Genomic DNA, 15,855 nt, shown 5'->3' with positions numbered 1-15,855 from the left:
AAAAAGAAAGAAAATACATCAGGAACTTAGGCTTTTGCTAGATTTAAAAATCCCACTTACAAAAATTAAACATCAAAAATAACCTTCTTGAGGTCCAGCTTAAAGGTTACAAGCAAAACAAAAAACATTTGGGGTTAGCACAGAGGAGTCCACAAGCCAAAAAGAAATAAACAGAAATAAACCTCATTGTGTCTTTCTAAACATTCCTGATCTACTTGCATATCTGGGTTGTTAAATAAGTAGTCCTAGATATGATCCGATGATTTTCATATCTGGCTTTCAGCTTCTCAGAGCATAACTGCTCCCTGTTTCCCTCTTTCCCAGAGAAGAACAACAGAACAGACAAAGGGAAGTTTTTTCCCCAATTGTAAAAGTTCTAGCCTTCCCATTGGCTCTTTTGGTCAGGTGCCCACTCCTTTTCTTTTACCTGTGGACTTTTTAACCCTTTACAGGTAAAACAAGAAGAGAACAGCTACTAAGATGAATTTTATAGCTAGCTGGGTGTCCATAAAAGGGAGCTACCCCCCTCCCCTTCATTTATCACAGTGGTACATAGGGAGAAGAATTTATTCCCAGAAGCACAGTCTACAGGTGCCATGTTTCTTCATTCTATTCCTCCATCTTTTGCCTAAATTGAACCCTCAATATCAGAAATATGAATTCTCAAAACTAGTTCTCACTTGAGGTAAAGGAACTTTGCTTGACATTTCATGCTACATTAGTGGTCTGTTCTCACTACCCATAGAATAAGACTGTCACCATTGTCTTTTTTTCAGTTGTACTGGAGATTCTGCTGTCTTGAGCATAAACTCTTTAATAATTGATATAAGAATATACCAATATTTTTGTCTATTTGGATTATTTTTAGGGAGTGGAAGAGTGGACTTCAACACCGGACTAAGATTTTTTTTGATCAAAAATCCCAACCAGATCTAGTCAAGATAAGCTGTTATGTTTTTTCCATCAAAAAACTTCAGCTACTCTGAAAACCATGCCTCTGAGCCAAAAGGTTGGATTCCAGCTGTTTATATTGATCCCACAGGTTAAAGGTGTTTTACATTACATTCAAAGTTAAGGCAGAATCTGGCCCTTTGTATGCATGTTAATGTTTCACTCTTTCTGTAGAAAGTAGAAAGCAACGAAAGAATGGATTGTGGGGAACAAATATCAATTGGCCCCCAGGGAGAAGGCCTACATAGAATAATTGGTCTATTTCTCTCTTTCCTTTCCTAAGAAAGGAGCAGCCACAGAAGAAAGAAAAATCAGAAGTTCACTATTTATCAATAGGTCAAGCACAGTTTCCACTTTGTTCTGAAAAGTCTTGCTTTCTAAGGGGGAAGATTTGCTGATTCATGTGGCATGGAGAGTGCAAATGTCCTCAGTTTCTGCAGAGTAAAAACATCAGCAATTTTTCAGCATGAGGAGGCAAGAGGCTTGACTTAAAAAAATACATGAAAGCAAAATTGGGAGAAGCAGAAAAAAACTAAAATTATTTCTTGCATGAACAAAACCTATTTAGGTGTCATAAAACTGCTGCCAGAATAAGTGGTCCAGTATTTCTATGGCTTTTATTAGGTCAGCCATTAAGCCTGCTTTTCTCTCAGAATGGCTGATGTCATCTAGCACAGTCTGGGGCAAATTCTGCATCCTTTATTCAGACAATATATTCTTTTTATTTCAGTGAGGTCACACATATGAGTAAGGGCTGCAGGATTGGTCCCCATGTCAGGAGAGGACCCTTAACACAGGAAGCTTTAGGGACCAACATTCCCTTCATGGCAAGGGGGAGAGAAAAACCTCCCAGAAATCAAGGTGGGATTGCCACTCAGACAATAAAATCATCTTGGGCTTTGTGACACTGTTCAGCTCTATGAATGTCTTTGTGTCAATGTTTGCTTGATGTTGCATGACCACATGATGGTTCAAAACCATACACGTAAACGTAACATCACACAGCAAAGACCCAAATGCCATAACGCTGTAATACTGCATCACAGCATAGTGGTACAATGAGGGTTCTTGGACATCCCTGTAGTATATTAGTCTTGAGGAAAAGCTTCCTAAAACTTAAAGATGATTCTGTTAATGGGAAGGGGAAGGAGAAAGGAGGAAATGACACTTCTTTGAAAGGAATCCAGACAATTACCAGGAATGACTAATACTAAACAGGTTTCAGAGTAACAGCCGTGTTAGTCTGTATTCGCAAAAAGAAAAGGAGTACTTGTGGCACCTTAGAGACTAACCAATTTATTTGAGCATGAGCTTTCGTGATGCATCCGATGAAGTGAGCTGTAGCTCACGAAAGCTCATGCTCAAATAAATTGGTTAGTCTCTAAGGTGCCACAAGTACTCCTTTTCTTTTTGCTAATACTAAACAGGTTTAAATCCACCAAAATGTGTACCTCAACTCCCATCTTCCTTCCAGCTTCCATACCATGGGCCTCTTGTCATTCTCCCTTTCCAGAGTCCTTTATTTTTCTTGTGACACTGTTCATCCATCCAGCAGCAATCACCTTTGGGCTGTACTATCACTTGTTTCTCTTCTTCACTCTAGGTGTAGGGCCCAGATCCCAGTAATCCAAAGAATATGCTACCTTCTCTGGCACATCCTGAAACTAGGATCTATTTAGAAAAAAGTAGGATTGGTGCTTCAGAATTTTCTTGAGATGCAGGAGCAAAGCAAAATAAATATCACCAGGTGGATTTTCAGAACAATCATGCAAAATGAGACTGAGGCCAGTTAGCTCCCAAGTATTTTTTTCTGATCCTGTTCTCCATCAAATGTCTTGGGATTTTTGAGTGGAAGATATTAGAGAAGGTCAAAGAAGTAGTAGTAACATTATTTATTCCAACCTGCAGTTCCATGATAAGAATTAGAGAGAAAGTATATCATGTTAAAAAGCCAGAGGAAGGTACACCAAATCAGTTGTAAAACCAAATATTTTGCTCCTCCAAAGTATTGTAGCCACTTCCAAAGAATTAGTCCTGATGCAGATATTTCCCAAGGTCACATGCTGCCTTTTGAGCTATTATTGCCTGCTGTGTACACACCATCCTTGGCGAAGGGAAAAGGATGGTTCAAAACCCACCCAAATGTTTATTTATTTATTGGGAGCCAATTTACCTGACATTCAGCTTGTGCTGACAAAACAGCTGGTTTCATGCCAAACTATTAATATAAAGGATTGTTACTGATGGCAAAATTCCTGATCTCTCCTTTTAATTGTTGGCATCTGTCAATGATTTTCTTTCAGAAAAAAACTTGAATAATCTCTGGGCACTGTTGGATAGTTGTTCCAAGAATAAGACAAACAGTGTGATTTTTTTATTGGCAATATAAATATCCTGCACAGTGGAGGCCAGAGAACCAAATTTAATCCACCGTCCTGTATTTTTTTAAGTCAACGGCTAATTAGTTTGTAAATCCCCAGAGTGAAAATTATCTGGTAGAATTTATCATGACTCTTAAATAAAATAATAATAATAATAATAAAACCCCTAAACCCCTCTCTTTCTCAAATCTCTTATGCATGAGGCAAACAAACAAAAACCAAACAACTCCCACCTGCCCCGTGCATACAAAGTCTCTAACTCTATAAATACAAGTATGTGGGAATAGATAGTAAAACAGGAGACCAATACTTAAAATAGTGTCACATCTCACTGAGACCTATATCAAATAACAATTAGTCTACCTTGACAGATATTTTAGAGCAAGCTATGCCTGCAAGAAATAATGAACCTGGGCCATTTTTAGGTCTCTTCTTAGGGCAGTAACTGAGGGATATATCCCTCCATTCCAAAGAAAAACTCTTGAATAAAGTGTTGTGTATGATAAGGTTGACAGATAAATTGAGAGAGAGATCACCGTATATTTTTCAGAAATGTGAAAGTGTACTGGCTCAAATGCTTTCAGAAATATGGCATTGCTTTTCCTTGGTTTTTAACTCTAAGCAGTGAAATCAATTTGATAACATGAAAGGGCTTCACCTAAAGAAAGCTTTGAGAGGTATAACCTTACATTGAACTCTGCATAGGTTTAGCCCTGCTTTTTTTGCAATAGCAATATCCCCCCTTCACTGCCCCCCATCCAACACAGACACTCATGATGATGGCAATAACTTTTCTTCTTTTATTTTTTTTTTAAAAAATCCATCCTCAAGAAGATACTGTCTTGTTTCCTGCTTTATAAAACTAAATAGGTTTTATTGGGGGAGGGGGGCGGCACATAGCTGGGGCACTGGAGAAGGAAGACCTCTTTATTCAATGTATTTGTTCTTGTTGTGATGATGTCTGAACTTAAAAAAACTCCAGCCAATCAATTCAAATTGAAAGGGAGGGGGAATATCACCGTTTGATTTTCGGAGAAAGCAGCTGACAAGTGGAAATAGTTTATGAATAATAGTTAATGGAGTATGCTTAGCTTTCTTATTTCATCTCCCTTCTGGTGTTATAAATCCATGCTGGCAGGAATATCGTATTTTATTTGTTAAGCCTCTCGGGGAGGAGAAATAAATAAAAATTAGTATTTGAGGGAAATGGTCAATATGAGATCTGCATTAAATACCTAGAATTCAGTGGGTGATGGATATACTGCCTCTCACTGTCTAAAAGTTATTTAATGGTCTAGTTGAAATGACTTCCATAATAAAGGAATACATGAAAACAAATATTGCAAATGGCTGTTGTGCTGTCCATCTATCTGTCTGGCTCATAGGAGTATGTGCTCTAAGGGGAACTATGGGAAATAGAACAAGGAGTACTTGTGGCACCATAGAGACTAAAAAATTTATTTGGGCATAAGCTTTCGTGGGCTAAAACCCACTTAATCAGCTGCATGAAGTGGAAAATACAATAGGCAGGTATATATACACAGTAGATGAAAAGATAGGAGTTGCCTTACCAAGTGGGTGGTCAATGCTAATGAGACAATTCAATTAAAGTGTGGGTGGGCTATTCTCAACAGTAGAATACCAAGGGAGGAAAAATCACTTTTGTAGTGGTAATGAGGCCAATGTAATAAGGGTGGCCGATTTCAAACAGTTGACAAGAAAGTGTGAGTAACAGTAGGGGGAAATTAGTTTTTGTAGTGATCCATCCAAATAGAAAGCTCTTTGGATACATATAGAGAACATACAAGCAGCAGTGAGTAAAGAAGTCTCTATATTGTTTTTTAAAGAAAAGTGACAGAAGGATATGAAAGGGTCCATGCTTTCCATCTCAGAATGTAACTTCCAGCAGGAGATTTATATCCTTATCAGAGTTTTGATCACTGGGAAGCAGGATCTGATAATTTGCAGGTTTATCAGAGACAGGTCAAAAATGTACATCATATATTTTTAGAACTAGAAGAGATCTGTTGAGTATATAGTCCATTTCCCTGGGGTCACTGCAGGATTGTTCCCTACTGACAATTGGTTGTGTTTTGTCTAGATTATTTTTACAGTATCTAAGGTGATGGGGCTTCCACCACATAATTTAGGAGTCTACAGTCACAATGACTGGGGAAAAAAAGGAAGAAACACAGAGCCACATGAGATGAAGATGGAGAAGAAGTCTAATTACAATCACAGGAGAAGGACCACATAGATTCTAACTCCAGTACTCCCCGGAGAAAATATGAAATTCCCCAGGATCACTGTTCTACAAATGTGCCATAGAAGAAAATTCCCTCACCACCAAAATTGGCCATCTCTGCAGTCCTATACATGTGAATAAGAGTCACCAGAGTCAAGAGAACACAAGAAAACATAACTTTGCTGGACAGAAGACCAGTACAAGGGCTATATCCCATATAAACCCTATCTGGAACTTAGGTGTTGACATTCTGCACCAGACAATTATTCTAAAAAGATGATACAGGCTGTGGAAAAAAAGGGACAAAAGTAAATGTTCAGCCGATTGATAGTGTTAGAGAAAAGTAATATAAGCTTTCTTTAAAAAAACACATTCTGGTGAATTGTGAGTTATGGAAAATTACTGGATTGTTGCCAGTGCTGCAGACTAAAATCCTTTGTTTATTTGAAACAAAATCTGCTTTTCTGTTCTAGGTAGGATGTGAAAAAGTAGCATTATGGAAACATTTGACAAAGATATATTAACCGTTCAATATTATTTGAATATTTTTGCATTTTGCTGCAAAATAGTCTTATTTTAAAAAAATGGTCAGAGAAATCACAATTTTCGGTGTTCTTACATTTTGATGCTGCAATGAGTTAATTTTCAAACATGAGGAGTCATGAAATTTCTAGTAAAATTGGGCAGAATTAAAAAATGAAAATTGCCTGGTTTTAGCAAGGTGAAATGCCAGAGAAAACGTGAAAAAGTGGATTTTCCAAATTTGTTCCAGAGGAACAGAAGGGTTACTTACCTTGTGTAAACAGAGTTTTTCAAGATGCATGATCCCTCTCTGCATTCCACTGTTGGGTACATATGTGGTCCTTGAGGCTGAGACTGGAATTCTCACATGTATTCATCATCAGATTGTACTAATTCCACAGGTGGACTGCCTCTATGCAAAGGGATGTAGATCGCCTTTGCTTATTGGTCTAGAATACAGTTGTCATATTGTTCAACCTCACATGAACAAACTGGGAGTGAATAAACGGTAAGAATTTTTTGCCGGCCTCCCAGACTGCTCTCAGTTCCAGGTCAATGTCGGTGTCCTTGGTGTCCTTCGCACCCCCTCCCGCCCCCACAAGCAATGCTGGTACCGCTAGCAGGGGCACCGCCGACAGGAGTTCCGGCACCGCTGTTACACCCTACAGCTCTGGAACCGACCCTCCCATCAGCGGCACCACTGACATAGAAGAGATCGGCACCGCCAGAACTAGCAGCTTCAGCATCTAAATCGGCACGGATATTTCTGCCTCCCGTGACCCTGGTACCACACACAGTGGAATACCGTGGACAGTGAGACCGACAGGATGCTGAAGGCAGTGAGCAAGGTCCGCTGCCAGGTCTCTCCTCCTCATCCTCCACAAATGAAGTGGTCGTGGGGATGTCGATGGCCCCAGCTTTGGAGGATAACAGGGCACTCCAGCAGCACTTACACTGTGCTGCCCAGAACCTGGGTATGCAGACAGAGGAGGTGGTGGAGGAATTGGACCCAGTTGTTGACATCCTCGCACTCTCTGGTCCTCGCAGGTCACCTTACCTTTCATAAAGAAGACCGCTGAGATGACCAAAACCCTGTGGCAGATCCCTGCTTCTCTGGCCCCTATGGCCAAGAGGAATGAAAGGTGATACTTTGTCCCTTTTAAGGGATATGAACATTTATATACCCACCCATGCCATGACTCACTGGCGGTTGATGCGGCCAATCAGTGGGAGCGCCAGGGCTTCCAGGGCCCCTCTCCTAAGAACAGGGAGACAAAAAGACTCAACCCTTTCAACCTTTTCTTATTCTACTAAGGGACTACAGCTCTGCATCGCAGACCAACAGGCCATCGTGAGCAGATACCCATACAACACCTGCACTGCAATGCCAAGTTTGCAGAGCTCCTGCTGCAATGCCAAGTTTGCAGAGCTCCTGCTGCAGGACTCTCATACTGAGTTCTCTGCATTAGTGGAGGAGGGAAAGCTGGTCTCACGAACTTCCCTACAGGCGGCATTGGACAGAGCAGATGCGGCCTCACGTACAATGGCTATAGGGGTTGTAATGAGTAGGGACTCCTGGTTGCAGGTCTCTGGTCTGCCCCATGAGGTCCAGGAAACAATCCAGGAGCTCCCCTTCAAGTGTTCAGCCCTCTTTTCTGACAAAACTTATAAGAGACTCCATAGTCTGAAGTACTCAAGGGCCACCCTAAGATCTTTGGGGCTCCATACACCAGCCACCCAGCGTAGGCATTTCCGGCCACAGCCTCCCTCCAGGTTCTGCCAACCCCAGAATCTCCAGGATGCTTTTCATAGGAGGAATAGGAGTGGTAGAAGGAGGGAACACCCCACCTTGGGGCAGAGCTTTGGCCAGCCCAAGCCTCAGCCCAGCCCCAGATCCCTTTTTGAAGGTGCAGTCGAGGACGGCACACCAGTACTGCAACTGGATCCATCCCCTCTCACCTTTTTGTCCCGTCTATCCTCTTTCTACCATGCTTGGTCCTGTATCACCTTGGACTGCTGGGTGCTCCGCAGGGTAGAGAGGGGATACTTCATCCAATTTTGTGCCCTCCTGCCCTTCCACCCCCCTTCCCTGTCCCTCTTCAGGGACCCTTCCCACGAGCAACTTCTAATACAGGAAGTGCACTCCCTCCTCTAGGTAGGGGCAGTGGAAGAGGTTCCTCAGGGCAAAGGAGCAAGGGCTTCTACTCCCGGTATTTCCTAATACTGAAAGCCAAGGGTGGCCTCAGAGTCATCCTGGACCTGCGGGAGCTTAACAAGTTTGTCAAGAAACTCAAATTCTGCTTGGTCTCCTTGACCTCCATTATCCGCTCATTGGATCCAGGAGACTGGTACGTCCTTCCACTTGAAGGACACATATTTTCACATAGCAATAGTTGCACCTCACAGACGATACCTCAGGTTTGTAGTGAACAACAGCCACTATCAGTTTACTGTCCTCTCTTTTGACCGGTCAGCAGCATATTGAGTTTTCACCAAGTGCATGGCAGTCGTCGCAGTGTTCCTGTGCAAGTGGCAGGTACAGGTTTTCCCATACCTCGATGACTGGCTGATCAAAGGCCACTCTAGATCTCAATGGAGGAGCAGGTCAACTTCATAAGAAGGATGTTCGATGAAGTGGGCCTCCTTCCAAATTAAGCCAAATCCACCCTGTCCCCGGTGCAGAGGATAGAGTTTATAGGCACAGTGCTAGACTCGACTCAAGCCAGGGCATACCTCCCAGAAGCCAGATTTACGACTCTGGGTGACATCATCTGGGGCCATAGGCAGTTCCCCATGACCACAGCAAGGAGCTGCCTGAAACTGCTGGGGCATATGGCCACTTGTACCTATGTAGTACAGCATGCCAGACTCAGACTTCGCCTGCTCCAGGCATGGCTAGCATCTGTTTACCGCTTGAGACACTTTGGACAGCATTGTAACTCTGCATTGCCCAATATTAGACTCCCTCCTGTGGTGGCTCGACCCTCAGGTAGTTTGTGAAGGAGTTCCCTTCGCCAGCCCCCAGCCATCCCTCTCGTTAGTGACAGATGCCTCGGATCTGGGATGGGGAGCACATTTGGGAGACCTCAGGACACAAGGTCTCTGGTCTTAGGCAGACCTAGCTCAGCATATCAATGTCAGAGAACTGAGAGCGGTCCACCTTGTATGCCAGGTTCTCAGAGCCCACATATTACAGACAACATCACAGCGATGTTTTATATCAAGAAGCAGAGGGGTGCATGCTCCTCTCCCCTGTGCCAGGAAGCCCTCATGCTGTGGGACTTCTGTGTAGAACATTCAATACACCTGCAGGCTTCATACCTCCCTGTGATACAGAATGAGCTGGAAGACACTCTCAGCCAATTTTTTCATGGCCAAGAGTGGTCCTTCTGGCCAGATGTAGTGAGCTCAATTTTCTATCTCTGGGGCTTTCCCCAAATAGACCAGTTCACCATATGCCACAACAGGAAGTGTCAGCTATTTTGCTCCTTCATGAAACACAGCCTGGGTTCCATCGTGGATGCCTTCCTTCTTCTATGGGGGGCTGTCTACTTTATGTGTTCCCACCGGTTCTGTTGGTCCACAAGGTGCTTCTCGAATTCCACAGGGACCAAGCCCTAGTGATATTGATAGCTTCAGTCTGGCCATGCCAGTACTGGTTCACATTGCTCCTGGAAATATCTGTGGTGACTCCAGTCACCCTATAACTTGTCCCAGACCTAATCATGCATGATCACTGCCGCCTTCAGCACCCGAACCTCGAGTTGCTCCACCTCACAGCATGGATGCTCCATGGCTAAACACCATGGAGCTGTCCTGTTCTGATCAAGTCAGACAAATTATCCTTGGCAATAGAAAGCCCTCCACAAGGGCAACATACCTTGCCAAGTGAAGGAGGTTCTCTCTCTGGTCGGAGCAGCACCATCAGCTGCCGACTCTCACCTCGGTGCCACTTATACTGGACTACCTCCTCCATCTTAAGCAACAAGTTCTGTTTATGTCATCAGTAAGGGTCCACTTGGCTGCCATCTCCGCCTTCCATCTAGGTACAGACAGCCACTCAGTCTTCACGAACCCTATGGTCAGCCATTTCATTAAAGTTCTTGACAGACTCTACCCACAAGTATGACAGCCTGTCCCGACTTGTGACCTTAATCTGGTCATTTCCAGACATGCACCCTGCTTTATTTCTCATACAAGGTGGTGTTTCTGGTGGTGATAACCTCATCTAGGAGAGTGTTGGAGCTCATTGCCCTTACATCAGAGCCCCCTTACACCATATTCCATAAAGACAAGGTTCAGCTCAGGCCTCACACGGTTTTTCTCCCTAAGGTTGTCTCCCAGTTTCACATCAACCAGGACATCTTCCTCCCAGTGTTCTATCCTAAGTCGCATCCCTGCGGTAGTGGGAAAAGGCTTCACTCATTCGATGTCCGCAGAGCGCTGGCCTTCTATATAGAGAGAACTAAGCCATTCCGAAAGTCCCCCCAGTTATTCGTAGTGGTGGCAGACAGGATGAAAGGCCTCCCTGTCTCATCCCAATGCATCTCATCGTGGATCATGCCATGCATTCAGGTGTGTTACGACCTGGCAAAGGTGCCGGCTCCACCGCACACTCCACCAGAGCTCAGGCCTCCTTGGCAGCATTCCTGGCGCAGGTCCTCACACGGGAAATCTGCAGAGCGGCAATGTGGTCCTTGAGACACACTTTCACAACGCACTATGCTATCACACAACAGGCCAGAGACGATGCAGCCTTCGGACAAGCCATGCTCCAATCAGTATATGAGTCCGACCCCACCTCCTGAACTCTGGCTTGTGAGTCACCTGATTGGAATGGACATGAACAAGCATTCGAGGAAGAATAAACGGTTACTCACCTTCTCGTAACTGTTGGTCTTTGAGATGTGTTGTTCATGTCCATTCCAATACCCACCCTCCTATCCCTCTATCGGAGCAACTGGCAAGAAGGAACTGCATGGGGGGGTTGGCAGGGTGCTATAATGGGTGCCATGAAGGCACAACTCCAGGGGGTACCTAGGCCGACCTTACGGACGCTGCTAAGGGAAAAATCCTCTGGCTGGTTTGCACGCAGCGCGCGCACACCTGATTGGAATGGACATGAACAACACATCTTAAAGAACAATAGTTACGAGAAGGTGAATAACCATTTTCCCTCTTTTATTTGAGGATAAATAGGAAACTTCACTACTGCCCATCCTGTCCCATCTGCAATGAAACAATCTGCTCTGCAATTGACTTTGGCTTAGTGGCTCTTCAGAGACTATGACAACGTCATTCTTTCAGTCTGCCTAATAAAGGAGCTGGAGAGAGATGTGAAACATTTCTTATCTCCATGCCATTGACTCAGACCTTTCAGTACCCTCTGCTCATCACCTGAGAGTGAAGACAAAGATTAAAATTGCAGCATTCTGAGCCTGTAATTGCAGACTCCCTCCTTCCCACAGTCAACTAAAGCAAAAATCTTGTCCAGAACATTACATAATTGCAGAGCAGGGCCTTAAAAGTTCACTAACTCATGCAAAACTACATTACACTAAACACCACATAGGCTGTAAACTTGCTGATTTATTTCCTCTTTAAACAGAGATGGGAAAATGAACTTTGTAAAAATCACTTTGTATATAAGCTGAAATCTTAAATCTAGTGTCTGACCTGGACAGGAGGGTCAAACGCTGATGAGACGTACAGGGAAGAGGGAAGTAGAGAAAGAGGAATCCTTACCCATCAGGCCACTGGGGGAAAGCTCCACAGAAGTAACTTCAGGCCAGTGGTGGCCCTGTCTTTGGCCTTTCCATTCCCCATCGCTTCCAGCCACTGTTCATGGCTGCGGAATAGGGCTCCATACTATGGGATGCAGTGCACACAACCTTCATGGCAGTGCTGCATTCAGTCCCTCCGTATGCAGTGGAACCATGACGGATTTAAATTATTGGATGCTTTAGAAAATGTTGACCTAAGTGACTTGCCAAAGGTGACACAGCCAGGCAGTGGCAAAGCCAGAGCATCCCCCCCCCCCACAAACCCCCTGAAGAGTCTTGATTCTCACTTTCCTGCTCTAACTCTTTTGAGACTATTCTGTGCACTAATACTAGCATGACTGATACTCTGCAAATAACTTGATTGGACTAGGTTAGAATCAATATATTGAATTTCTCTTAACAAGTGACCAGGAGTTGTGCAGTAAATATTTTATCACATTTATTTATTTTCTAATTTATTTAAAAATAAACCTATCACATTAAAGGCCCTCCATTAGGGCCTTTAATGAAAGGCCCTAATGGAGAAATGATGTTAACTGGTGGTTAGAGAAGGGGACTGGGAGTCTTGATTCCTGGGTTCTAGTCCCAGATTTGCTGCAGGACCAAGGCTGGTCTGAAATTCAGGGGGAGGGATAGCTCAGTGGTTTGAGCATTGGCCTGCTAAACCCAGGGTTGGGAGGTCAATCCTTGAGGGGGCCATTTAGGGATTGGGGGCAAAAATTGGGGATTGGTCCTGCTTTGAGCAGGGGGTTGGACTAGATGACCTCCTGAGGTCCCTTCCAACCCGGATATTCTATGATTCTATGTATAAATGGGGCACATCTGGAGTAAAAAAAAATAACAAGTCATATGAAAGTAGTTAACCAACATCAGTCTAAAATAAATAGATTTGTCCCTTCAAACCAGTCATAAAAATGACATCAGGACTTACAACCTCAAGCTTTCAGGTAAAAAGATTTAGAAAGCAGCAGTGAACACAAAATTAAACACAATTCATTTCTCTTTAAAAAGTAATTTTGTACATATCAAACAAGTTACTTTATAGAATACGGTAGTTGGGCCAAAATCAAATACCTACCTGAATTTCCTCTGCTCCATGCCTGATTATAAATCACTCAGTCATGGTTATGTGACCATAACTGTTGATTGGTGAGTTACAAGCTTCTCTCTTCACCCAACTGAGCCATCTATTATCCCATATGTAATGCCTATGGAATTATATTTGACATTTCTATTAGCACCAGAAGCGCTTGTCTGTGATTAACACTATTGCTATGAATATTAAAAGAATTAATAATGATTTACTGCTATTGTAAAGCATTGACACTTTCACAATAACTGGAAAGACACATTGCTTGAATATGAATTACATTTATTCCTGAACTTTAACTATGCGGCACTGTCTTCCATTGATTTTTTACTCCTTTCAGACTGATTTTTTTTTTTTTAAATCTTCCCCTGACTGATGTGGATGTATCTTTTGCCTCCATACTGTGTGTATGTGTTTAAATGATTAATTGTCTCCGTGGTAGTTATTCTGAATCTATGCAAAACTGGAGGTTAGCAAATGCCTATGAAGGTGATTGGCAAGTGGGGATGCACTATCATCCAGCTGATGATTAGGGGCTGGAATTTGCTTGTTTTCTTTGATATTATTGATTTTTTTCCCAATATGACTGGCTCTGTATTTATCACCAAGAATATTGTTTAGCCACTTCTCTGCTCCTATCCCCAGGCACATGACAATAGTTTTACCCTTGAAAGGTAGTTGATTCTACTCATTTGCAGGACAATATGTCAAAGAAAATTGATGTGCAGCAAATATGAAATATATTTAATGGGCTCTTTCAATCTGTCTAAAACCCCAAATGAAGTTTTCTTCAACAAAGGTACATTTCATGCACCTAAAGCTGGGAAAAATATTCTTAAGTGGACAATTTATTTGATCATTTTAGCCCTTAATTACTCATAGAAAGACTTCAACTTTTTAAAGTATGTTTGTTACGTAAAGGAATTTTTACTGTAACTGCGCAAAAAAAATGTACGCAAAGTTATTTCAACACATGAGATATTGGTGAAGTGTTCACTACAGCAAGGTCTTTGACTATAGGGTATTCGTTGCCTCATTGTTTCCTCATGCTCCTCCGTCTGTCTATCTCCAGCAGTCATCTCTTCTTATGCTTAGACTCTAAGCCCTTTGGGAAAGGGACCATCTTTTTGTTTGGTGTTTATACAGTGTCTAGCACAGTGGGATCTTGGTCCATAATTAGAGCTCTTAGGCAGTACAGCAATTTAATTAATAAATCAACATAAATAATCGGACTGGTCACTAAGTCACATGCTGTTAATTCTGCTCCTTGATTGGGTGACTAAAACTTTGTTGACAGGATGTGGGCACTTCTGATATAGATCAGAATAATTAATCATTGGAGTAATTAATAATTGGAACAATTTATCAAGGGTTGAGGTGGATTCTGCATTCCTAACAATTTTAAAATCAAGTAGGACTTTTTAAAGGAATTATTTTTGTGTAGTTCTCTGGCCTCTGTTATACAGGAGATCAGCCTTGATGATCACAGTGATCCCTTCTAGTCTTGGAATCTATGCAATCCTGAATTTGTGTGAGACACTTTTTTACACATTCAAATACATGAGTCTGCAATAAGAAAAGCCGTAGTCCATTTTTCCCTGACATGTAAAGTGTTTATTACTATAGCTAATCAGAACTTCTTTTAATCAAGAAAAATAAATTTAAAATGCACTTCAAAGCTAGTTCAAATTATTTAAAAAAATCTTACTGGGTATTTAAAATATTTTTCAATTTTTTAAAAAAGCAATTAAAATTTTGAATTAAAAAATTCAGTAAAATAGTTGACTTTGTTTTTGCGACTTAGCTTTGAGAAAAATAACTTGATTTTGGTCACTGTGTGCTTTAAGAAATCAGTATAGTTGTTTATTTTCCTAAGATAGAAAGATAGAAAATGCAGAATGATTTGTCAATCACAAAAATGGCAGCAGAGAGAGAGAGGATGAAAAAAACACCTGATTATCATTGATGGTAACTATTTTTGCTTTCCTTTCCATTCAGATATATTTTTCCTCCCTCCTCCACTTAAAGTAATTCAGTTATCCACTCCACTTTATTCTTGACTGCAGTGCTGTGAAATGTTGTTCTTAAGTGATGCTTCTGCTAAAGAAAATGGTTACATGCTGAAATATTTAATCAGTACTAGAGACTCAGGGTGGGGTCCCAAAGGTGCCTAAGGGTATGTCTTCACTACCACCAGATTGGCAGGCAGTGATCGATCCATCGGGGATTGATTTATTGTGTCTAGTCTAGATGCGATAAATGACCCCAGAGCACTCTCCCGTTAACTCCTGTACTCCAGCGCTGCGAGAGGTGCAGGCAGAGTTGACGGGGGAGCGGCAGCTGTTGACTCACCACAGTGAAGACACCACGGTAAGTCGATCTAAGTACGTTGATTTCAGCTATGTTATTCAAGTAGCTGAAGTTGCGTAACTTAGATTGATTCACCCCCACCCCTCCCCCACCCAGTGTAGAGCAGGGCTAAGTCCCATCTTTAGGCCCCACTATAAGCCACAAAACTGCTTGACTTCTGCCTTGCCCTGGAGGGGGCTAAACTCACTAAGTGATAAAGTTTTTGCCTCTGCTCATGCACACTAGTACTTCATGTCAGGAGCCCAGATTCTTATCTCCCACCTGAGACCCAGAGCAATGCACAAACTGGAAAAAGCTAGACATTTGGCTACCTAAGTTGCGTGCAGGGGCCCGATCTGTAAGGTAACCTCTGAGGACCTGTGAACTGTCAGGTGAGTGCCCTAAACACTAGACTAAAGAATATTCTGAGTTGGGTCTCTATCAATATAGCCGATTGAAGTTGTTCTGCTTTAATTGAAAGATTGAATAGTTACATATAATTGGGACAGAGAAAGACTTAGAATGACTCTAAAG

The sequence above is a fragment of the Lepidochelys kempii genome, chromosome 6 (genome assembly GCF_965140285.1).
Source record: "Lepidochelys kempii isolate rLepKem1 chromosome 6, rLepKem1.hap1, whole genome shotgun sequence".
In the NCBI taxonomy this organism is placed as follows: Eukaryota; Metazoa; Chordata; order Testudines; family Cheloniidae; genus Lepidochelys; species Lepidochelys kempii.
Note: the sequence above shows the minus strand (reverse complement) of the source record.